The sequence below is a fragment of the Phycodurus eques genome, chromosome 1 (assembly GCF_024500275.1).
Source record: "Phycodurus eques isolate BA_2022a chromosome 1, UOR_Pequ_1.1, whole genome shotgun sequence".
NCBI classification, from domain to species: domain Eukaryota; kingdom Metazoa; phylum Chordata; class Actinopteri; order Syngnathiformes; family Syngnathidae; genus Phycodurus; species Phycodurus eques.
The window spans coordinates 2,853,911-2,878,643 of record NC_084525.1 but is presented as its reverse complement, the minus strand read 5'-3'; the positions used below and the strand labels follow the sequence as shown (position 1 = coordinate 2,878,643).

At 42.0% G+C, this 24,733-nt stretch overlaps 1 protein-coding gene across 1 annotated transcript in view; it reads right to left on the bottom strand.

Moving 5' to 3' along the window:
- The window catches only part of LOC133400166 (vitamin D3 receptor A), a 70,633-nt gene extending 47,732 nt beyond the window's left edge, over window positions 1-22,901 (bottom strand). Inside the window, exons 1-2 of the mRNA XM_061672511.1 lie at window positions 22,814-22,901; window positions 21,803-22,008 (exon numbers count right to left, since the gene is read on the bottom strand). The gene's annotated coding sequence lies outside the window, so the exon portion shown is untranslated. The remainder of the gene's footprint in view (window positions 1-21,802; window positions 22,009-22,813) is intronic.
- Window positions 22,902-24,733: the final 1,832 nt, after the last annotated feature.

Genomic DNA, 24,733 nt, shown 5'->3' with positions numbered 1-24,733 from the left:
AGAATTGTTGAAATTTTTGCAGATTTATTAAAAAAGAAAAACTGAAATATCACACAGTCATAAGTATTCAGACCCTTTGCTCAGGATTTAGTAGAAGCACCCTTTAGAGCTAATTCAGCCATTAGTCTTTTTGGGAATGACGCAACAAGTTTTTCCACACCTGGAGTTAGGGATCCTCTGCCATTCCTCTCCAGTTCTGTCAGGTTGGATGGTGAACTTTGGTGGACAGCCATTTTCAGGTCTCACCAGAGATGCTCAATTGGGTTTAAGTCAGGGCTCTGGCTGGGCCATTCAAGAACAGTCACAGAGTTGTTCTGAAGCTACTCCATTATTTTAGCTGTGTTCTTAGGGTCATTGTCTTGTTGAAAGGTAAACCTTCGGCCCAGTCTGAGGTCCTGAGCACTCTGGAGAAGGTTTTCATCCAGGATATCCCTGTACTTGGCCTCATTCATCTTTCCTTCGATTGCAACCAGTCGTCGTGTCCCTGCAACTGAATAACACCCTCACAGCATGATGCTGCCACCACCATGCTTCATTCTTGGGACTGTAATTGGACAGGTGATGAGGAGAAAACCGTGCCTGGTTTTGCACTGCAGTGGTTCATGTCCTTTGCAGCCTTTAAATTCATCCATCCCTCTCTGACTGAGAGCTAAACCGTGCAGCTGAACGCAGACTTAATAGTGTCGACCTGATTAATAAAACTGTGAGGGCTTCGGGTTGTAGCTTGATAGTGTTATATTTCTACTTTCTTCGACTGCTCCTGTCATGTAATTTGGAGCGCCCTAACAACAGAAGACCTCATTCACACATCAGTTATACTCTGTAATTACCAAATGCAAGATCATAGATCGATATGAAGCAAAGACATGCATGCAAATATCTCAAACCTGACAATTTCCTATACAGTTTAACTTCGAATGGCGAAGGCCTTATAGCTCGTGAAATTGGAAGTTTGGCCCACATTTTTGTGAGATTATAGGCTTTATACGATCAGGAGTTTTGGGGCGGATCAGCGATTTTAAAAAAAAACGATAACGGATCAGATCACAAGATGGCGCAATGTGTCTATTTAAATAACTTATTCATTTACTGTATATACTTGTGTACTGTAAACTGAGTATCTTCAAAAGTATTGTCTATTCACGTCATTTATTCTAATCAGTCAGGTCAAACCAACATTACAACATAATGGGTGGTAACTTTCTGTAATTAAATTACCTTATTGTAATGAAATTACTTCACACACACACCGAAACTTTAGAGCATGATTCGTTCGACCGTTAGTGCTAGCACTAGCTTGCTCAGCTACAAATGTTTTGTTGCCTGCTTGCGAGCGGTATCGTATTGAAAGTATGTGACCATACCTCAAGCAATCCTTGAATTAGTCCACTCCCGAGCATCGATGACCACCAGCACACGTTTTTCCCCATTTTGTTCTTATAATAGACACGACGCGATCCATTGTTGTCACCATGGTAATGAGTGTATCTGGTCGCGTTTGAGTTGACAAGATAAAGCCCAGTGATCCTAAAAGACGGGATCTGGCGGTATCAGAATACAAGATTTTATTGCAGTAGTTTGACAGTGCAATCGTGAAAGACCAAATTTGTCTTGTAGTCTGATCCAGGCATTACATGTTGTCTGTCTCAGACTGCCAACATGTTTTTTTTTTAAATAACTTTATTGCCGGCCAAATATTTACAGTCCTACGTCAAAAGACACGCGACAAGGCTAAAAATACACTAGTTTTTGGATTCAAATATACTGTACACGATGGCGACGCAGAGTAAATGTCTTTTGCGGAGCCGATCAATGAGGCCGAAGTATGACAAAGCCAATCAGCATAAAAAGCTAATTATCGTCCGATACCGATCAAGCCGATCAGATTGGTGTAAAGTCTAGTATATTGATACTTTGAGTTTTTGGTATATTGTTTTGTGCCACTTTTTACTGAAAGAAGGGTAATACTTGAAGAAGAAGAAAACAGTGTTACAGTACAACAGAAGAGGAACAATGTAAGAAGAGAAGACAAACGTGAGAATGGAAAGGATTGAGATCGACTGGGGTACCACAGCATACCACTGGATTGGTAAACCACATATTTTGGGGAGGCCAAGAGCAGAGTACTGTTTTGTAAATGCACAAGACATACTGAAGAAGGGTGTAAAACAGAGTGATAACATTCAAGTGTGAATGTGAAACACTCTGGCCTTCAAAATGCGTTATTGTTTAAGCCCATAAAAGAAAGCAAAGTTCTCACACCCGCATGTGCATCTAACATAAAGGTGAACTAGTGTGCTCTGCCGGCTGCAGTATATATGAAAAAGTACAAATGAATACCAAAAAAAAAAAACTCAAGGAAAACTACTTGTAATTCCTCAACGACTACGGCTCCATCTGGACATGTAGCTTTAGCCATTTTGTCAATAAGGCACAGAAGGAGAGTAAATACAGGAAATATAAAATCTCACTGTGAATTTTTTGATTACTTCAGTTTCATCTGTTGAACTGAATCACTTGCACGGTATCAGAGCACACAGACAGACAGTAAGTGTCAAACAATGAAGGACAATGACGTTGATAGAGCGGTTGTGTTGAAATCTTTCCAATTATTGGACGATTAACAAACAGTCTGATACACGCCAGCCCGTCAGCAGGGTGAATGGTTTGATCCGCTGCGACAGACCAGAGAAAAATGCCATTTTTAAACATTTGCATGTTAGCTTCACAGCACTTTTCCTACTTCCAACTCAGTGTCAGTGTAGATTCATAATTATTTCAGGTCATGGTTATCCAAAAATAACATTGAAAACAACTTGAATACAGTTGAACTGAAGAATCCGTTTGCACACAACAAGTCTTCACCAACAAGGAAGTTCAGTTGCCTTAAATTCTTCCTGTTGCTGTTTGTCGTGATATTTTATTGCCCCTCTTGCAGTTTGAGATGTAATACAATTTATGGGTGGGCAATTAATGGACCGATTTAACACTATCAACGTTGGGATTTTTTCCATAGTTCTAGACTTACAAATGATGTCTGCACAAAATAAATCCCCCAAAATAGACTCAGCCAAAATTGCGATCACGATTAAAATTCAATTAATTGTGCAGTCCTACTACTATCATGATTAAATGAGCCGGATCGTTGTCGATTTTTTTTACATTTAAAATACTGGCACTGCATATGAAAAGTGCTTCATTTTCAGCAGTGTCCGCCTAGTCAGCCAGCCACCTGGGGGCAAACGTGTGGTTAAGGCACTGTGCTCCGGTGCCAATTTCAAAATCAAAGCCTAAAATGGCATTGATGTCCAACGCAGTAATATATGAAACTTTTATTTTGAAGTTGGCCCTCACAGCGCGTTGGAAGAAAGACGGCGTGTGATGGTCAGACGTAGAGGCTGCCTCGACTTCAACTTTTCAGCTGGCCTGACCGCATTAAAAAAATAAATAATAATAAATAAATAAAAAACCGCTGGGAGTAAATACAGAGGGAAATCACAACTGTCGAGTTCTTTGCAGTTTGAGATCATGCACGACTGACCAATGGTCAAGCAGAATACAGAGACGTACCGTCCTTGATAATTCACTATATTGACAACTTTTCAGCCTTACAGCCTAATGTTGTTGCGTTTTTCCATAAATTGCATTTGCTTCCATTAAGCTGCAATTCGTGATTGCACTTTGTAATAGGACATTTATCCAGTTAGCCCTGGTAAAGCTGGCCTTTTTTTTTTTTTTTTTTTGATGACGATGATGCATCATTTATTCTTATTTACCGGATCATTTTGAACTGAAAACTGTTACATATTGTTTGTTAAAAAGTAGTGTAATAAAAATTATTATTTTCTAACATGAAAAATAATTGTGATTATTAGTTTGGCCATAATCGTGCAGCCCTACTCAGTAGTAATTTTAGACTTGTTTTCTGATGATAGAATTAATTTTCAGCCAGATTTTGGCCCACCCACATTTTTAACACGGCAAGTGCAGAATGAGGGGACATCTCCTCTTTGAACTACAACGTAATCTGCTGTGTATTTTTTGCCTATATTGAAAGTCTGGGCTTTTTTTAAGACAACAAGTGAAAACAGTGAAACATTTTAATAGGTTTTTATTTATTTACTTATTTATAGAATCAATCGCTGCAATGCCTCATTGAAGAAAGAAGACCACACCCAAGACTGGTTAAGTCCAGACCTGTTCAACCAAAATAAAAAAAAGAATTCACTTAAATAGAACCATCCATCCATCCATTTCCAACACCGCTTATCCTGGTTAGGGTCGCGGGACGCTGGAGCCTATCCCAGATGACTACACCCTGAACTGGTCGCCAGTCAGTCACAGGGCACATTCGCACTCACATTCACATCATCACTGAGTGGGAACTGAACCCACGCTGCCTGCACCAAAGTCAGGCGAGTGTACCACTACACCATCAGTGACCTGCTTGCAAACGTCAGGATTTGAAATCTCTGACAGTGTGACATAGTTTTGGTAATTATATTCATATTTTATACCTGACCAGACTCCGGTTTCCTCCCACATCCCAAAAACATGCGTGGTGGGTTGATTGACCACTCTAAATTGCCCCTAGGTGTGAATGTGAGTGCAAATGGTTGTTTGTTTCTATGTGCCCTGCGATTGGCTGGCGACCGGTTCAGGCTGTACCCCGCCTCCCGCCCGAAGATGGCTGGGATAGGCACCAGCAGCCCGCGACCTAAGTGAGGATAAGCGGTAAAGAAAATGGATGGCTGGATATACCTGACCACTTCGTGGGTGTTACCCGCCCACTCAACTCAGCTGAACGGCAACACAGCATTTCCGGGTATTAAGCGAGCAACGCTCAACCGTTGCAGAGCCAGAAAAATACACTCTATAAAGTATACATATGTTGTTTTTTACAACAATACTTAACTAGATGTGTAATTTTTAATGTAACTGTGGTGGATGAATTAGAGACGCTTGCATTAATTGTTGCCAGCGATGGTTGTCGCAGCCACTTCCATTCGCATGAATGAGAGCGAAAGATGAGCTTAAAATAGCCCCCTCTCTTATCTCACTCACACCTGCAATCTCAGTCGGGGGCCAACAATCCAACACTTGGTGAATTGTGCTTCACATTGATTTATACACACTGAACGGGCACTCGCCTCACACCAACATGCCACCTTAGTCCTATTCAGCGGCGACAAGAGCACTCTCGTCATGCTGTGAGAAGCCACAGGGGACGGGTGTCGCCATGGTGGCTCAAAGCGCTCTCGCGCCAGCCCACTGAGGAGGACTGAGGAGGTGGAGGTCCCACGCCCGGCGACAGCGGACTCTAAGCCGCCACGGCTTGACAGACAGCAAGCTGTCAAAAAGTGTGAAGGTTGCCAGAAAACCATCAAAAGAAGAAGAAGAAATATCCACATGACTGTCCTATCCAGTCGGCTACGCAGAAGCATCATGTAGGAAAATTCAAACACCGAGCCAACAGTTCAACGTGGGCAGCTTGTACCCAGAAGTAATTCTGTCTCAGTTGTTTGGCCAACCAGAGATTCAGTTTTTAACATGGCAATATTTGTTTTGTTTGGAAAGATACAACATATTCTTCCCTTTTAATTTATTTTCTATTGTATTAGGAAACTTTTGTTTTATAGTAAAAATTGCCTTTTCCATAATGTGAAAGTTACAGTATTTTCTACATGAACACCGCATTATTAAAATTATTTGTTTGGAAGAAAAACATTTTTGCCCCCTCTCTTTTTTTAGGAATGTTTTTCTTGTTCTATAAACATTTTCATTCTAGCTGATGTGTGTGTTTTCAATTCGATTGTTGCAATAAATAGACCTTAATTGTTCATCCATGCATGTTCATTTCAGTTACTTGTTGCATAATTATCCAAATATTTACAGAAAAATATAAAATTGAATTGAGAGTGGGAGGAAACGAGTTTCAATTCACTGTGATTTTGATTTTTGCCCTAATCGCCCAGCACTAATACAAGTCGTGTTCAGTTTGCCATGATTAAAATGCAAATCACACAAACATGAAACATTGTAGCTATAAAAAAAAATATATATATATATATATAAATGAAATTAAAATTATGAGCATGAAGATTTTTATAAAGAGATTTCTTTCATAACGCTCTTGTATTGAATGTTGAGTGACTGGGCAGGCGTACCTAAGATAGCCAGAGAGTGCAAGTCATTCAGCCTGCAATATCAGAGTCAAAGGGATGCTTGGATACGGTATGTACAATCATGCTGACAGGCTGATTAACAGATCTAACCCCTTTCAACTGGCCCACCCTACTTTGCATTTCTTTGATAAGCTGTAAATTACAGCAGGAGACTAAACTTGGACTGGACTATTGTGACTGTTGCCTCTTTAAAACAGAAATGCAGATGCAAAATTGGCATATCAGACCCATACCAGAGACCTTTGCCTTTTACACAGATATTTTATCAATTTATGCTCAAATCCATGTAATTCTAAAGTGTTCCATACATTTTTTTTGCAACTGTGCATCTATTCTGTGTGCTAGCGAGAGGAACTGCAACACTGGCTGCGCGCCAAATCACGAGTCTGTAAATTGCGTGACATCTCAATCAGATCAGAGTTTTGTTGTTGTTGTTGAGGCTTTTTATGTTGGAGCAGTGGTTCCTATACGTCGTTATGCACTTTTGTCATGTTACGGCACTTTTATTAATTACTGAAACTTATTCAGTGGACTTCCAGGAGCTTGGAGACCCAACAGTGGCTATTAAGTCCCTTGACTTACATTTTTCTATCATGGAAAAAAAATAAAATATTCATAAATACTACCATGTTATCATAGACAGTATTAGCATAACCCTATTGTATACTCACACTACAGAGCTCTATGTGCCCAACGTTGACTGTCCTGCGGGCCCTGAACTTCTGTCTTTCAATAAACGATAATTGATGTATTAATCGCTTCATAACCATTTACATCTGCATCATGAGACATAAGAATCAATTAGTTTCTCTCAGCCCTAGGGTAGGATAATGAAGTCAAAACATGGATGGAGACAGGCAGATTATATGAGACAAATACCCTATGTATCATAGTATAGCATTTGCGAATGCAGATGGGAAATCAGCAATCTACATCCCTTGTGGGTGGCTAATTGTCCCAGGAAGCGATGGGTGGAGACTCATGCTGGAGGCCTGCTGTGTTAGAGCCAATCCCCTCAGTGGGCTTGTCTGTCTGTCTCGCTCTCTCTCTCTCTGCTACAGTAGCATCAGGAAAGAGAAAATGAGGAATGGAATGGAGAGTGGGGGCAGTGGTGTTCAGGAAGGACGGTTTAGTGCACAGTGAAAACCCTTACACTGGGCCTCAACACTAACACAAAGAGTAAGGGAGGGACAGGCTGAATCTCATTTGAGTGTTTTTGCTCTGCTCTTCTAACCTTGGACGTTCCTTCCAATATCCCAAAATGTAAAAAGCCTCCTGTGCAATACATCTTCAGATGACCACCAAAGGAATAGCAATGTTCACTTATTCAGGTGTTGAGAAACAACAGGAAGCGGTTATAGTTTTCTAATATAGTGGTGCAGTGGATGTAATTTAACTTTATGGTCAGTAATTAGTATACACACACACACAAAATGTACATTGGAACTCCTTCCTTGTTACAATAATCTGTCAACCAAGTCATCGTTCATTCAGAGAAGCTTTGCGAGTGGAGCAAGTAGGAGTGTGGGAGGCAGGCAAGTGGCGAGGACACAAATCCAAGGAAGCAAGTTCACTTTAAAACAGATAATTCAAGAAAAGCACTAAGAAAAAGGAGTTAAAGCCAATTAGTGAATATTATTTTATCCTGTTTATCCAAATTATTTTTGAAAATGTCAAGAAAGAATGCAACTCAAAATGCTCCCACTGAAACCGCTCTCTTTAGAGTACCTTTTTTTTTTTTTTTTTTACAGAAACTTTTAATATTTAATCATTTAATAAATGCTTAATTAGTCCTTACAGTAAAATGTCAAAATTAACATTCAATATTGTTGGAATACTACCGAATGTTTGGTGGCCAGTCAGAAGGTGACAACAATAATTTGGGACTGAATTATCAGAATCATCTTTATTTGCCAAGTATGTCCAAAAAACACACAAGGAATTTGTCTCCGGTAGTTGGAGCCGCTCTAGTACGACAACAGACAGTCAATTTACAGAACACTTTGGAGACAGAAAGACATTGACAAAAAAAAAAAAACAGTCACTGAGCAGTAAGGGGTTGCTAGTTATCTGGTAATGCCGGTACATTTTTTTTATTTTTTTTGACAATTGTGCAAAAAGATGCAGAGTCCTCTAGCACTTAGAGCAGTTCGAATGACTAATATTGCAATAGTCCGGTGCAATGACCAATGTGCAAAGGGCAATGAGACTTCAAGGAGTGTATGCGGTTTAAAGTGACGAGTAGTGCGATCATCTGGGACAATGTTGGTTGTGCAAATGTTACAGATACTCCTCAATCAGTGTGCAAATGGAGCAGATGCTACTCTGGCATGAGTGGCCAGTATATGCAAATAGTGCAGCATGGCGAGACAACTACAGTGAGTGCACGAGTAATACATAATTGGCCCCACACAAATGTGACAACAAACTCAAGTCAAAAAATTGCCAGCATGTTGTAATGGAATTGTAGGTCAGGTGTTTAAGAAGTTGATCGCAAGAGGGAAGAAGCTGTTGGAATGTCTACTAGTTCTAGTTTGCATTGATCGGTAGCACCTACCTGAGGGAAGGAGCTGGAAGAGCTGGTGACCGGGTGCGGAGGTTCCGAGAGGATTTTGCACGCCCTTGTCTTAGTTCCGGCCGCGTGCAAGTCCTCAATGGTGGGTAGGGGGGTACCGATAATCCTTTCAGCAGTTTTGATTGTCCGTTGCAGTCGGAATTTGTCCTTTTTTGTAGCAGCACCAAACCAGACTGTAATGGAAGAACACAGGACTGATTCGATGACCGCTGTGTAGAACTGTCTCAGCAGCTCCGGTGGCAGGCTGTGCTTTCTCAGAAGCCGCAGGAAGTACATCCTCTGCTGGGCCTTTTTGAGGACGGAGTTGATGTTGGTCACCCACTTCAGGTCCTGAGAGACTGTAATTCCCAGGAACTTGAAGGTCTCGACGGTTGACACAAGGCAGCTGGACAACGTGAGGGGCAGCTGTGGCGAAGGATGCCTCCTGAAGTCCACGATCATCTCTACAGTCTTGAGCGTGTTCGGCTCCAGGTTGTGTCGGCCGCACCACAGCTCCAGCCGCTCCGCTTCCTGTCGATATGCAGACTCGTCACCGTCCTCGATGAGGCCGATGACAGTGGTGTCATCTGCAAACTTCAGGAGTTTGACAGTCAGGTTCGCTGAGGTGCAGTCGTTCGTGTAGAGAGAGAAGAGCAGCGGAGAGAGGACACGACCTTGGGGCGCCCCAGTGCTGATGCTGCGTGTGGATGAGGTGGCCTCCCCAAGCCTGACCTGCTGTGTCCTGCCCGTCAGAAAGCTGTAAATCCACTGGCAGATGACAGGTGAGACGCTGAGCTGGAGAAACTTGGATGAAAGGAGTTCAGGGATGATGGTGTTGAACGCTGAGCTGAAGTCCACGAACAGGATCCTCGCGTAGGTCCCTGCACTGTCGAAGTGTTCTAGGATGAAGTGCAGTCCCATGTTGACTGCATCATCCGCAGACCTGTTCGCTTGGTAGGCAAACTGCAGGGGGTCCAGCAGGGGACCTGTGACGCTCTTGAGGTGGTCCAGCACGAGACGTTCAAAAGGACTTCATTACCACAGATGTCAAAGCGACAGGCCTGTAGTCATTCAGACCCGAGATTGCAGGTTTCTTGGGGACTGGAATGATGGTGGAGCGTTTGAAACAGGATGGTACTTCGCACAGTTCCAGAGATCTATTGAAGATCTGAGTGAAGGCTGGAGCGAGCTGGTCCGCGCAGACTTTGAGGCAGGATGGGGACACATGGTCCGGTCCTGTTGCTTTGTTAATCTTCTGTTGTTTGAAGATGCGTCTCACATCCTGTTCATGGATGGTTAACGCAGAAGTCAGAGGTGTGATTGTCGTCGGGGATGCAGCCGGGTGGGTGTGGGGTGTGAAAGTGTCCTTTTCAAATCTGCAGTAGAAGGTATTCAAGTCGTTGGCTAGTGTGCTATTGTTCTCAGCTTGGGGGGGGGATCGTCGCTTGTAATTAGTCAGCGATTGGAATGCATGCCAGACTGATTTTGAGTCGTTAGCGCTAAACTGTTTTTCCAACTTTGCTGCATAGTTCCTCTTTGCAATGTTAATTTCTTTTGTCAGCTGGTTTCTAGCTCAATTATACAGGGCCCTGTCCCCGCTCTGATATGCATCCTCCTTGGCTTGGCGAAGCTGCTTAAGTTTAGCAGTGAACCACGGCTTGTTGTTGTTGATTGTGCGAAATGGTTTTGTTGGTCCACACACATCTTCACAGAAACTGACAGTGTCCGTATATTCATCCAGGCTGTCAGATGAATTTTCAAAGACACTCCAGTCTGTGCAGTCTAAACAGCTTTGAAGTTCCATCTTGGCTTCATTGGTCCACTTTTTCACTGTAGGCTTCGCGCATTTAAGTTCTTGCCTGTATGTCAGTATTAAGTGAATTAAGCAGTGATCGGACGAGCCCAGGGCTGCACGAGTTATAGCACGGTATGCGTTATAATGCATGCTAGACATAATGTTCCGGATCTCTGCTTGAAGAACTTTATCTAATAATTTTAATATATCTAACCCCACCCCCCATCTACATGTACCGTATTTTCACGACCATAAGGCGCACCGTATTAAAAGGCACAGTCTCAGTAACGGGTCTATTTCTGTATTTAACACATACATAAGGCGCACCATATTATTGGGCACAGGCATGGTAAAACATACGCTATCTTAAAACATATGGTAGCATGCATGCACGCGAAAACAATGTTTTTAAAAAGGCAGCGGGAGCAAAACTGACTTCGGTTGTACTTTATTGAAGTATTTAACAATGTAAAGAGTGAGTTTGGTTGTACTTTATTTAAGTATTTAACAACGTACTCAAGTTATTTTTTTATCAATCCTCATCCACAATTCCATCAAAGTCCTCATCTTCAGTATCCGAAATGAACAGCTGGGCAATTTCGCTATCAAACACGCCGGGTTCCCTCTCGTCATTGTCGGAGTCAGTCTCGTTGCCGGGGGGGCTGTTCAGCAATGATGCCGGCTTTCGCGAAAGCTCGGACAACAGTCAAAGCAGATACCTTAGCCCAAGCATCCACTTGCGAACCATGGATTCGTTGATCTTGAATTCTCTCGCGGCTGCTCGATTCCCATGTTCCTCCGCCTAACTGATAGCTTGCAGTTTAAACTGTGCTTCGTAAGCGTGTCTCTTCAAGCCAAACCGCTGTTGTTTTGCACAATGCACATACTGGCGCTATATACCTACTGGGGGCGTGCCTTTAGCATCCGCTCTGTCACGTGCACCCTTCCCCCTTTAACGTCCGCATGCTGTCCTCAGTCACGTCCGCCTTTCCGCTATATAAGCAAACGTGTCGGCAGGAAATGCTCCCAGTCAGTCAAGCGGAGCGTTCATCAAAGTAACAACAACAACATTTACAGATTTTGGAACTCGGTGCACACATAAGGCGCGCTGCATTATAAGGCTAGTGGGCTAGTACAGTGCTATTAGTGGGCCAGTACAGTGCTATGTACATCACACATCTAAGAGTGTCTTACTGTTTTTTTTACGGCCCAGACAATGCGTTCGTCTGCAACAGATGTCCATGTGGTAAATATGGACAGTGACCAAATGGTTTTGGGTGGCGCAAATTGGTTCCAGGCGGTGTAAATATGCTTTTATTAATATTTTGTATTCCCTCGAGACATAAGTTTTTGCGTGGAACAATTTTTGTGGTCGACCAATTTAGAAGATTTTTTTTTTCCCCACTGCTCTAGTCTACTGTCTCGAGTTTTGCCTACAAGATCTCCGTTTTTTCGGACAAACTTACATTGTATGCACATAAAATGGTAAGCAAAACTCTGGGGTAGACGGAACAAGAAAGTTTTTAATTGAATACATGTAATACTGTGTATGTAATTCAATAACTTGGCAAAACACCACAACAGTGCTTTAAGGCAGCACTGTGTATCCTGTTGAGCATGCTAAAGAGGTTTTTGTGGTGAACGCATTCTTGGCCTCATGGGAACTGAGCCTCCGAGTGGATCTTTTTCATTAAAGCTACTCTAGACCGTATGCATGGTCTTTGGCATTGTTCACCACCACAAGTCTGTTAGAAGTTAAAGCTGAAGAGTCTAGCCCTTCATGCATGGCAGCGCGTGTACTTAAATAGTTAGGTGAGCCGCTTTTTCGGTTTATCTCGCCAAGCCCCTTATGGCGGCCTTTGAAAGGAGACCTAATCCCACCAGCCACAACTCCAGTCTCAGCTACATTTATGTTGTTAGCACACAACTGCCTCCCATAAGGAATACATTAGAAACTGTTCAGGGAGGATTTAGCAGTCACATGAGAATGCAATAGGTCACTGATGGTGTAGTGGTACACTGGCCTGGTGCGGGCAGCATGGGTTCAGTTCCCACTCAGTGACGGTGTGAATGTGAGTGTGAGTGTGAATGGTTGCCTATGTCTATATGTGCCCTGCAACTGACTGGCGACCAATTCGGGGTGAAGTCCGCCTTTTGCCCGAAGTCAGCTGGGATAGGCTCCAGCCCCCCCCCCCCCCCCCCGACCCTAACAAGGATAAGCGGTGTTGAAAATGGATGGATGGATGAGAATGCAATAAAGCAAAATTGTATCTGATTCTTTATTTCCTTATTGCTGATTTATTATTCTCAATGTGGCGGATTCCTGAAAGGCTTGATAAATTGCAAGTGTGCACAGATGTGCCTGGGTTATGTATATGAGTCATTTTCATATAATTTGATTTAAAAAAACGGTAAAGACATGACCCGACTGAATTTCATTTTGAAAATCAATTAATTTTACTGACGGGTATTTGAATTATTGGTAGTTGTTGTCATTCAAACAGTAATAACAGTTTGTAAGAAAGGAAAAAAAACTTGAAAAGTGATATTTTTGACACTTAATGCCAAAATGTCTTTACCGTTGTCAGGACCAAATGAAATTTCATGATTTGTAACATTTTCTGAAGATGCTAAATGCATTTTTGTATATACATTGGAACCTTGATAAAAATAAAAAAAAAAACTGTTTCCGATATAACGGATATCGGATAAAACTGACCGTCAGGACTGAATAATGTGTCCAAAAATAATTTCCATTTGTCACTTAAAACGCCATTGACAAAGTCTGTTAGTTCTAGAATTGGCCGCTGCATGTTTTTTAATCTGCATGAGATACCACAGCAAACAAAGTAAAAAAATAAAATAAAAACAATTTCCTTTGGTTAATCCTTCCTTTTTTGTGAAATTAAAAATGTTTCTGTGGTATTTGCTGGAATATCTTGTCTGTCAGGGTTGGGAAATGGATGAATGTTGTAACTGAACTTCAGCAGATGCAATAGTTCACTGAATGCTTGATACATCTGAAGAAAACACAATGCAAGCACATTTTCTGTCGATTTTGCTAACCAACCTTTGGACTTTTTGCATGACTTGCAAAACAGTGCGTTTTTAAAAACAGCCAAATGAGAGTCATTGCCCATGATTCAGCATGGATTATGAAAATGAAAGACAAACCTCCACAAAAGAATAGCCAAAATTACGTGTTTGAATCAGTCACTTGCCTGCCGAAAGGCTTCTTTATACTCGCGCGGGCGGCGACCCCGCTGACATCACTGCAGCTATCCCGCTGAACAGCCCGCATTTTGCCTATATACTCGAGCGCAACCCACGTGCGCGGTTTTGAAAATGTACTGCAGTTCACCTCCAAGTCGGGGGTGTCGCGACGGCTGGTATTTGCTAGGACACCACAGGGTGGAGTTTCCTCAACATTTTTGGGCCCTTTCCGCTAGCCGTTTTTACTTTCCTTTCCATAACAAGGAACTAAGCAACAATGGTGACCGTGGAACAGTGTCTACTAGAACAAATGGACCTAGATGACCAGATGATACGTTTAATTATGCTGTAAAATCGATCGATAAGGCGGCAGCGTAGATGGCATGTTGAACCAAGGGGCACGCTGAGTACGTCATCACAGCATGTGACTAAAACGGACCAATCACAAGAGATTATCTCCGCGGCATTCTACGCGCAGCAACAGTTTTTGCCCTGTGCGCGTCAAGTGACGCAGAGGGGCCGGGCGGGCCAATGCGTGGGTCACGTGATGCAATGCGGGCTTTGTGGGGCGCACGAGCACGGGACTTTAAAGAGGCCTTAACAGTGGTTATCCAAGGCACAACCTGAGCAAATCAACATAATAAATTAAGCCTACTCATCTTCTAAAAATGCCTTACCAACACATAATACTGTCTCCTAGTGGAATTCAAAGGGTATTTTTTGGCATGAACAAGTTTTGTGTAGTGTATCAAAAGCGAATAAACAGCCGCATTAGATTTGTTTAGTTTAAAAAAACGTTCAAAAAGTCTGCTCTCATTTTACAACCTGCCTGGAACTTATCGGAGCTCAAACATCTGAAGCACACATCTTTTCCATTCAAACAACCTCAGAGCAGGCTGGGCTGGTGTTCATAGCCAGTTCAGTTCTGGTTCAATAGTGAACTCACTGTGAACCAATTTGTCTTTCCATGCTCTGTGGGGCTCCAACAAACCGACACAATGTCATTGTTTAAGTGGTGAAACTAATTGTAATGCAAATGCTCCCTAATGTGCAAGCGTGTCCAGGTTTACACCTACGCTAATGATGGATCACAACTCCAGACAACAATTTTCTTTTTATATAGTTGCTATGCAGCGGCACGGTGGACGGCTGGTTAGAGCGTATGCCTCACAGTTCTGAGGACCGGGGTTTAATCCCGGCCCCACCTGTGTGGCATTTGCATGTTCTCCTCGTGCCTGCGTGGGCTTTCTCCGGGCACTCCGGTTTCCTCCCACATCCCAAAAACATACATGGTAGGTTAATAGAAGACTCTAAAGTGCCCGTAGGTGTGAATGTGAGAGCAAATGGTTGTTTGTTTATGTGTGCCCTGCGATTGGGTGGCAACCAGTTCAGCGTGTACCCCGCCTCCTGCCCGATGATAGCTGGGATAGGCTCCGGCACTCACGCGACCCTTGTCAGGAGAAGCAGCTTGGAAAATGGATGGATGTTGTTATGCATTTTGAAATCATTCATTTTTGTACCGCTTAGCCTCAGTTTAATAAAATTAATTGGAAAAACAGACATTGCACCTTTTAATAGTTATACACATTGAAGACTATCCACACATGACAAGTCTTCCCTTTGCAAGTAACTGTACCCAGTCAGATCCTTTTATTTCCAAACTTTTCATCTGAGCACACTGTAAATTTGACTTCATCATCTCATTTCTTGACATTCTGTCCAGTAGAAGAAGGTGGAAAAGGGAACATCATATGATGACTAAATAAATGTGTACTTTACATGAACATTTCAGAAAATAATTTGAACAATAAAACTTAATTTGGTGAGTTAGTATGATCTCATGGCAAAATGGCCATGACTTTTTTTTTTGTTGAGCTAATCTTTCATCTTTCAACCGTTGTGTGATTTCCCCCTTCATTAACAACTATATATTTTAATGTATAAGTCGCAAGGGGATGGTAACTATTGCAGATAGTACATACACCGCACTCTCATTACTTTTTTCCTGACTCTGTTGGTGGCCAGGCAGCACGGTTGCCGACTCGTTAGCACATCTGCCTCACAGTTCTGACGGACCCGGGTCCAAATCCCGGCCCCGCCTGTATGGAGTTTCATGTTTTCCCCCGTGGCTGTGTGGGAACTCCAGTTTCCTCCCCTATCCCGAAAACATGCGTGGTAGGTTGATTGAAGATTCTAAATTGCCCATAGGTGTGAATGTGTGTGTGCGAATGGTTGTTTGTTTATATGTGCCCTGCGACTGGCTGGCACCCAGTTCGGGGTGTACCCCGCCTCTCGCCCGAAGATAGCTGGGATAGGCTCCAGCACGTCCGCGACCCTTGTGGGGATGAAGCAGTACAGACAATGGATGGATGGATGTTGGTGACCATTGGTAATCAAAAATACTGTTCAAAGTTTGAGAATTGGCCCTGAAACTGCCTCAGGATAGTTCTTGTATCCCTGTGGTAATAGCTATCCTTTCATATAAAGTAATCCCAATTGTTTTACCAGTTTGGGGATAATTTGTGATGTCACCACTGGATGGTAATAGGTATTTGAGGAAAGAAGAAAACTGATTATAAGCATACAATGGAAGTAGGTTAGCAACGAATGAGCTACACGTCTCTGGCTTCTCAGTACAATATGGCTAAAAATAGGTCAATGATAATAAAAGAAGGATGGAACGTAGGCTGTCTAACTTATTTTTGAATTGTATGACAGACAAGAAAACACACAAAACAAAGCTTGTTCAATTTATCACATTTCAGCACTATTATAACTTACAACAACACTCAGGAGAGTGCAGACTTGTAGTTAAGGCCAAACAATCTTAATTTGGATCACCACCAAACTGCAAGATCCCATTCAGTGTTCATTGAGATTAATGCATTATCCACAGAAACAAAGAAAATGCCTCAAGGGGGAGGGGGATCTCCCGAGAAACACGTTTGTGTACTAAGAAAGAGATATAAAGATAGTCTCTATGACAATGTAATTATAACTTAACATCATCCATTGACAGTTGAAGAAGGCGACATGAACTTGAATAGGCTCAGCATAATGTGCAAAAAGCTTTACACATGGCCAATGCTGACTAATATTCCTGTCATCAGCAGGTCTATAAACAGTGGTAACTAAAAACGGTTATAGCTCATAAAGAAGAGAAGAACAATATCCACCGGAGGTTACAAGTAGATCAGTGATTTTCAACCTTTGTTGGGCCAAGGCACAAATGTCACGGCAGACCGACAAACTAAAATGCTACAAAAAATTAATAGAAAATGGATTCACCTATCAATTGTGTACTTTCTGCCATCTAATAGAAGAGCATTTATTTCTTCTGTCTGTCACTCTACATCGCTGGCATGGCTAGATGAACAAAGATCCATTATTTTTCATAAATAATTTTCTGACCAAAGTCAAATATCCATGTTAACCGGGAAGGCTGGCAGTGAATGAGTTAAGTGAATTTTGATAATTTCCCACGGCACACCTGAAGAGTTCTCACAGCACACTTGTTGGGAATCACTGCCGTAGATTAAGCTCACTTCTGTATACAGTCCCCTCCAAAATTACTGGAACAAAATGGTCAATTCCTTTGTTTTTGTTGTTTACCGAAGACAATTAGGTTTCAGATCAAAAGAGGAGTATGAGACAAAAGTTCAGAATCCCAGCTTTTATTTCACGGTATTTAGGTGTTACACAACTCAGGACAAAGCACCTTTTGTTGAAAGCCACCCACTTTTCAAGTGAGCAAAGGTATTGGAACAGACATTATTAAATTAACTTAAAGTGAATAACATTTAATATTTGGTGGCATAACCCTTGCAATAACTGCATCAAGCCTGCGACCCATTGACTTCACACTGAAATGCTGTTCCAGGGCTTTACTGCAGCCTCTTTCAGTTCTTGTTTGTTTCTGGGGTTTTCTCCCTTCAGTCTACTCTTCAGGAGGTAAAATACATGCTCTATTGGGTTAAGGTCCAGTGATTGACATGACCAGTCTAAGACCTTCCACTTTTTCCCCCTGATGAAGCCCTTTGTTGTGTTGGCAGTGTCTTTTGGGTCACTGTCTTGTTGCATGATGAAGCTTCTCCCGATTAGTTTGGATGCATTTTTCTGGAAATTGCCAGACAAAGTGGTTTTGTAGACTCGAAAATTCATTCTGCTGCAACCATCATTATTTCCATCATCAATACAGACTAGTGAGCCCGTTCCAGAAGCAGCCATGCAAGCCCAAACCATGAAATTACCTCCACCATGCTTTACAAATGAGCTTGTGTTTTTGGATCATAAGCAGATCATTTCGTTTTCCATACTTTGGCCGTTCTATCACTTTGGTAAAGGTTAAACTTGGTCTCATCAGTCAAACTTTGTTTGAAAACTTATGCCTCATCTCTGTACTTCTTTGCAAAATTCAATCTGGCCGTCTGATTCTTTTTGCTGATGAGTGGTTTGCATCTTGTGGTATGGCCTGTATATTTCTTCTCTCAAAGTCTTCTTCGAACAGTGGATTGTGATACCTTCACCCCTGCCCTGTGGGGGTTGGCAATGATCTCATTGACTGTTGTCTTTGGGTGTTTCTTCGCAGCTCTCACAATGTTTCTGTCATCAACTGCTGATGATACACTTTGCCAACCTGTTTGATGTCTGTTGCTCAGTACACCAGTAGTTTTTCTTTTTCGGGACATTCCAAATTGTTGTACTGGCTATGCCCAATGTTAGCGCTGATCGATTTTCTCTCTTCGCTCAGCTTCAAAATTATTTGCTTTTCTCCCATAGACAGCTCCCTGGTCTTCATGTTTGCTTAACAGCAAATGCAGTTTTCACAGGTAAAACCCAAAGCCAAAAACAAGCACTAATGTTTAAGCAATCAATCTAAAAGGCAACACCTGAGCAACTTGAAACACCCATCAGTCACATGTTCCAATACCTTTGCACACTTGAAAAGTAGGTGGCTTCAAACAAAAGGGGCTCTGTCCTGAGTTGTTTAACACATCTAGATGTAAATACCATGAAATAAAAGCTGGAATTCTGAACTTATGTCTCATACACTTTTAATCTGAAACCCAAATGTCTTCAGTATACAACAAAAACAAGGGAATTGACATTGTCGTTCCAATACTTTTGGCGAGGACTATCTTAAAGTTGAAAAACACCATGGTGTCCAAACAAGTCTGCCCAGCTCACAGAGTGTTTTCGTGTCACACCTTTCCCAGTGGATCACCATGTTTTGGTTCTGTTAAGTGATTTACAGTGCTGTTGCCTGATTTATTTTGTATGTTTTCTATACTTCCCATCGGCTTGATAGGCCTCCCAGCTTGTATCAAGCAGCTTTTACTGAACAATTACTTGAATTTTGATCTTCTGTGATTGTTGTCATGCATTTGAGTCCATCAATTTGTGCCGTTTGACAAGGAGCAGTAAATGGAAATGTAGACTTCTACGTTAGCTTCTCAAGCTATCTAGCTGGCTGCTATATGATTATTACACTGGTGATTGAATAGTAGTCTTACATTCTGTAGTGTTGCATTACAGTTGTGGTTGATTTTAGTTTATACTTGTGTGACAGGTAATGCGGTACAGCACTTATTACCCCATACTCATTCATTATTAAGTGAGTTCTTAAAGAGTTTATTATTTCAGAAACTAAAATTAACAAAAAAATTATTTTAGCAGATGCTTTGCACTACAACAGTCCTTCTCAAATAGTGTGGCGCACCCGTGCGTTGCCAGGGGAGCGCATGTGCCCACAGGGAACATGCTTTTTTGTCGTACTAGAATAAAATGGAATTGCACGGCCACTACAATAGGTGGGAGTTGCGTTCTCATTGTCAGCGTGCGCGCAGGGAGTATTAGCTCTATGGTGTTGTTTTTTTGGCACAGAGCATTTGCACACACACAGCACAGAGCAGGAGATATGAAGTGCGGTGAACAAACCCTCAAGAGACACCATGAAAAAATATTTAACAGTGAAGAAAAGAAAGCTCGAGCGAGACGGAGATAAGGGGACAAATGAAAGTCTCCCAAAAGCTAAGACGAGAAAATATGACAAGCGTTTGTAGCGCTCAGCTTCACTGAGACTACGGTGGGAGACGTTTGACTGCGTCTTAAAATATTGACAGCAGACAGACAGCATGAAGCCAAATTAATTAAGGCGTCACTTCAATACATTACACCCCAGTCATGCTGATAAGCCGTTTGAGTTTTTTTCAGCGAAAACGTGCCAAATATTGCCATTAAATCACCCCTCTTTGTGAATGCTACTTCAGTAAACGAGCGAACAGTTACCATCATATAAGGGGGCGTACCCAATAGCTCAGTAGGGGAGAAGGGGGGGTGGGGACTGCCTTCACCAAGTGTTGCAAAAGTAAAAACTATCCCTCTGTCTAATGACAAAAAAAAAAAAAAAAAAAAAAAATTGTACTTTAAATAAGGATTTGAATTTTTGGGGAATTTCAGCCTAATTAATGTACTTTTCTGCTACAGACTATAAAATTGTTAATAAAAGGTATTCTTTGTTATAATTTGATCTATTTATTTTCCTTAATATTAATAAGATAGTGTTATGTAGAGGTGAGCGGCACGGTGACCGACTGGTTAGATCGTCTGCCTCACAGTTGTGAGGACCGGGGTTCAATCCCCGGCCCCGCCTGTGTGGAGTTTGCATGTTCTCCCCGTGCCTGGGTGGGTTTTCCACAAACCAGGCACTTCGGCTTCCTCCCACATCCCGAAAACATGGATGGTAGGTTAATTGAAGACTCTAAATTGCCCGTAGGTGTGAATGTGAGTGCGAATGGTTGTTCGTTTCGTTCATGTGCGCCCTGCGATTGGCTGGCAAACAGTTCAGGGTGTACCACGCCTCCTGCCCGATGATAGCTGGTATAGGCTCCAGCACTCCTGCGGCCCTTGTGTGGATAAGCGGCTCAGAAAATAGAGAAGCACTGCAACAATAATGTAAACGAATACTTTAAAACAAGGGGGGCAAACATTTATGCTCAATGGCCTCATTTGGATTTTTAAAAACAGACAGATGGGCCATGTCATTTAGAACTGTTTATTTTTAATTTAATCTTATTTTTAAGCAACCAATACTTTAATGGTTTTAAATGGTTAAATGAATTGGATATGTAAAACTGTTTATTTTCTCCATGCAGCTCTGGAAAATATTAAAGAGACCACTGTAAAATTATCAAATTATCTGATTTTGCCATTTATAGGTACAGTATATGTTTGAATATAACGAACATTCGGTAAACTAAACTAAAATACAAATATTGCCATTCCGAAAATGTATTTGCAGAAAAAGAAAAATGGTCAAAATACCAAAAAAGGTGGGTGGGAGGGGTGTGTTCATTTTTCCCATAGCTGTATTCAAAATAAGTAAATTATTTAATAAGATTAAATTAATATAAAAAATATTTCAAATATATTTTAATAAAAAATTTTAGGGAAAACTGATCACATAAATGTTCAGTGGTGTATTCTTTGCCCAACCTGTCCCCTGCCTTTAAACACTGCCTGTCTTGTTTATAGAAAATGAGTTTAAAGTATGAAAAGAAGAAAATGAATCTAAAAAGAAATCCGCTCACGTCCATGCTCAGTTGCTTGATATGTGCCCATTGTCGAGGAGTCTCTTCTAAAGACAGCAACGCTCTATTTTCTTCACGCGGTCAAGTCACAAATGCAGCCACGCAGCTCTGTTAGTGTTTTTCATTTGCAGATTCACTCATCAGCCCTGCTGCACGGCCTCGCTTGCGCGCGCGCGCATACACACACACACACACACACACACGTGTGGAATGTGGAGGGTACCATCACAACAATAACACCGTGCACACACACAAAACACATTACAGGCTTAGTGTGTGGTGGAAATTGTTCAAATGTGTATCTGCAATGCGAAATACCACGCGGGGCTCTCGCGTGGAAACAAAGAAAGAAGAGAGGCTGCGAGATGCTGTTCGGACCATGTGCGCCAAAGCAGCGTGCACAAATCCCAGCGTGCGTGCGTGTGTGTGTGTGTGTGTGTGTGTGTGTGTGTGCGAGATATCTTACCTGATGTAGCATATCAACGTTCACTCTGTGCAGTGGTTGCTGAGGGAGGAGGAGGAGGAAGGAGGGATGCATGGAGGGAGGGAGGGAGGGAGGGAGGGGGGTGGGGGGGCCAAAATTTTGTGGTGGCCAATTTTTTCGAGCCAGTTGAAGGCGATGGGTTAAGGAATTCTCTCCAGTGAAAAACTTCTCCTCGGTATGAAACCAAACTGTCAACAGAGAAGAAAAGGAGGAGTGAGTCAGGCAAAGTAAGAGGACTTGGAGGGGATAGGGTCATGTTAGCCCCGACGACGCCCCTTTTGATTCTAAACATGCATGCAAAACGTCATTTGGTAAACATAAAATAACCACACACACACACCACACACACAAAGAGACATTGGGGGCAAAGAAGTTACGCATGACGCAACACCTCACCTTTGCCATATTATCACGCGGTGTCGTGGCCGAGCTCAAAAGAAGCCCTGTAGCGTCCACGAGAGGGCTTCAATCGCGTTGCGAAGTGGCCACTGTTGCCCGAAACACGCCGTCGTGCTTCAAAACACGCATTTTTTTTTTTATTTTTTTTATTAATTTATTTTTAAATGATTTCTCTCTCTCTCCCCTCAACGGAGTTCGGCGAACGGACGTCAACTGGGCTCGCGCGCTGCGTGGGGGCTAGCAATACCAAACAGCACCGTCCGCTATAATGTCAAACACATAATAACAATAATAATAATTGATGATAATAAGCGTGTCGATAAAGAGAGAGCCGCGGGGCAGTGAAATGGCCACAAGACAACATGACATTCCACCCTGGCGGACTGCGTGCATTGTCCGCGTGAGCGGCGTGTCAAAATATCGCCACCCGCTATAAAGAGAGCGGTAACAACAGCTAGCACACTTTTGCCTGGCCCGAAAGCTACTTCTAAACCGAACCCGAGGGAGAAAACAACTCAACGCCAATGCGGCTTTTGTGTCAAAACGCCCCCTCCAGACACTGCCAACGCCACTTAAAAGTGTAAAACAACTTACATTTGTCCATACGAAAGGGACCATTAGTCCAGTCTTGTGGTACGTATTAACAATGTAGCTGGACAAGCGCTGCTCCAGTTGTCCCGCCCCTGTGTACTAGAGCCACACGACATATCTATACATATCTATAATCTCCCAGCGTCCAATCACGGCTCTTCACTCGAGAACGATCTCTTCTCCCATTGGTCGGGAGAGCGCTCAATCTCGCCTGTGTCACCAGCTGTCTCCTTGCCATATAGGGGTGTGTCGTGACGTCACACGGACCGTTCTGAGTAAACAATCTGAGACGAAAAAAAAAAAGGATCCCGAAACACAGAATGTTATGCCATCAATGCAGGCTTTCGATTGATCTATTAAAACTAGTAATCAATGACTTTGTACAGTATATAAAAATGGTGTCACTGTGTATATTTGAGTTTCATTTGATTTCATATTTGTTTTTATGTCCAGTCTTGAATTCTGACTGTTCTTTGTGTTTTGAAACTGCGTTGTCCAAAATAAATGATTTATGATTTACCGATGCATAATATATGAAAGTTCCAGCATCCCCTCTCCGTCCTGGCAACTGCTAGTAACTGATAGTAGACTAAAGCCAATATATATGTTAATAGTGTAAAGGTCAGATATCATCTTATTTGGCTAATTGATCAAATATTTTATTATTTATTTACAATATTTTCATTATTGGGACGCACTCGCCCCATTCCCATCAATGTTGTTATCCAATCTTAATATACCTGTTTTTTTATTTGAGCGTGTGATTGTGACGTGGAATAGCTGCAGTACATTTATTGAAGATGATTTGTTACATACACTTGCAAAGATTCATTCAAGACAGTGACCTATTATGACAAATGAGATTAGTGTTTTGGGGTTTTTTTTTTTGTGGCTGAGAGAGTTATTTAAAAAAAAAAAAAATGTTGCAATTTTGAATTTAAAAAAAAAATGTATACATGAAATCTATTTAATAACTGATCGATCGATAAAAAGTGCTGAAATTCAGAGTTGAATTCGGAAACACCGTCAGTGGTGTAAGTAAAAATGAAAACAGAAAATTGATGACTGGATCAAAATGTATTCATTCATTCACAACGCCTTGCTGTGTGTTCTACTTAGCGCCAAAAATGGATTAGATCCCTGCCATTTATGGAAATATGGAAAATACTCTGTGTATATGTCCTCGTTGTTTTTGCAATTTTTGGCTCGGTGCCACAGCAAGTCACTCGCATGATTTGTTTGGCACAGTTTTGATGCCGGATGCCCTCCCAATTTTTATCCGGGCTCGGGACACAATGTGTCAATGTACATCAAAAATGATGAGACCACTGCAAAATTAACAATTTCTCAGATTTTGCTTTTTACGAGGTCACTTGAGGCAAATTCACATTTTTGTTTGATTCTATAAACTACTGACCATATAACTCATACATTCCGAATGAAAAAGCATTTATTTGCAGAAAATGAAAAATATCCCTAATATGAAAAAAAAAAAACTGCTGCTGTTTTTTTTCTTTTTGTCTCATTTTTTTCCCCCCAGAGCTTCCTCTATTTTTATACACGTCCATTACGTATATATACTAAAGGGTGCTAATGGTTTTAACATGCACACTATACATTGAGCCCGTCAAGTGTAAGGTTGCGTGATATGTCTTTGCCGCCTGAAGCCTGTGTGTGCATGTGTTGGAATCTAGGCCACCGCTTGTGGCTTTGTGTCTGAGAAGCGGATCACTCTATATGAGGGGCAGCCAGGCATATGGGCGGGTTTATGCGGGGAGCATGCACACACACAGACACACACACACACACACGCGCGCGCGGGACGACAAGCTTCTCATCCTGAGTTGTGAGGTTTTATGTGGTTTCCACACTGTAGTGTAAATACATTTCAATCGGAAAAGTAGACATCCTGGCTTTAAAGTG